The 1,391-nt window shown below is 38.9% G+C and overlaps 1 non-coding gene across 1 annotated transcript; it reads right to left on the bottom strand.

The window, feature by feature from the left end:
• Positions 1-1,000: 1,000 nt before the first annotated feature.
• On the bottom strand, positions 1,001-1,119 carry LOC120592101 (5S ribosomal RNA). Its single transcript, XR_005650047.1, has one exon. It is a non-coding gene; the product is annotated as a 5S ribosomal RNA (ribosomal RNA).
• Positions 1,120-1,391: the final 272 nt, after the last annotated feature.

Raw genomic sequence — 1,391 nt, 5'->3', positions numbered from 1 at the left:
GAAGGATTTTTTTTTTTTTCCAGGTATAGTGTTTGGCCACTGGAGGGCTTCCAAATGTCATAAAATGTATTAGGAAGTAAATTAGTCTATAATGTCCTAAAGTGTCAAGTACTGGGGAAGGTCTAGGGAAGGAATTTCATGGAGTATAAATGGCATCAATTAGAATAGGAAACTCAATCTGAAATCTAGCAGGAAGATTGCAACACCTTTTATCTTTACCCTCATAACTCCACTCCTTTTTACATCTACTTTAATCATAAAAGAAAAATACATAACTGACTCCCATCTTCTCAAATGATTTGTACTATTAAAAGTAGCAATTCTTTAGATCAGAATCTCAGAAAACTTGATGGAAATCAAGATGTTGTATGTTCATTGGTTAGTTGTCACTTGGCCTGAGGGCACGGACTTAGTTATTTAATCACTTATCCCCAGCAGGAGGACACTACCCCGCACATACAAGTACTCCATAAATATTTACTGAAGGAATGAGTGAATTCAAATGCTTGACTTCAAATGTAATCTTCACACATTTAATGTCATTACGAATCAAAGAAGTGTTTTTTGTTTTGTTTTGTTTTAACAGAAATAAACCTTAACATGAAAATAAAAACATAGGTTGGTTATCTTAGACCTGGGGCTGCAACTTTACAGAAATGACCATGTTTTCCATACATGCAGCTGGAAATTTATTGTAAGCCTACACTGCATCCCCCACTGGGGCTCAGCTGACTGTGGGGCAGGTCCCACAGAAGCCTTGTCTGCTGGCAGAGCCACAGAAAAGCTTCCCAGAATTCTGGGGGGGCACTTTCCAAATGTGCTCTGGGGCTTCCCAGACATGAGTGTGAAGTTTTGAAATGGGGCTGATGTCTTCTGTGAATCAGTAGGGGCAAGAATCAGTGGGATTTGAATCATTACTATTAATATTATTCCCCTTTTGTACCTTCAGACTGGTGATACCTGAGGATATTCAAGTGCTGTTGCAATTTTTTTTTTTTAATGCCTACAGCACCTGGTCTTCCTAGGTGGTCTCCCATCCAAGTACTAACCAGGCCTGACCCTGCTTAGCTTCTGAGATCAGATGAGATCGGGCACGTTCAGGGTGGCATGGCCATAGACTGCAATTTTTAAGTTAACTTTTTAAGGTGATAATTTTCCTTGATACTTCTTGGCCTGGAAAGGCATTTCCATATTCAGCACAAGTTCATCAAGCTAGCACACATCTCAACAACTACCATGAGATTAAAAAATATATTCTTGTTTCTGCAGGAAAATGAGAGACAAATCATTTTTTGACTGTGCATGTCTAGAGAGCTACACAATAATTTCAGACCTACCAGTTTTCCTATTAAGAAGTCACAATGGCAGCCTATCTAGGTGAAAATGAAGAA

This window comes from Pteropus medius, unplaced genomic scaffold (assembly GCF_902729225.1).
Source record: "Pteropus medius unplaced genomic scaffold, Ma_sr-lr_union100, whole genome shotgun sequence".
NCBI lineage: Eukaryota > Metazoa > Chordata > Mammalia > Chiroptera > Pteropodidae > Pteropus > Pteropus medius.
This window is presented reverse-complemented; position numbering and strand designations above follow the sequence as displayed.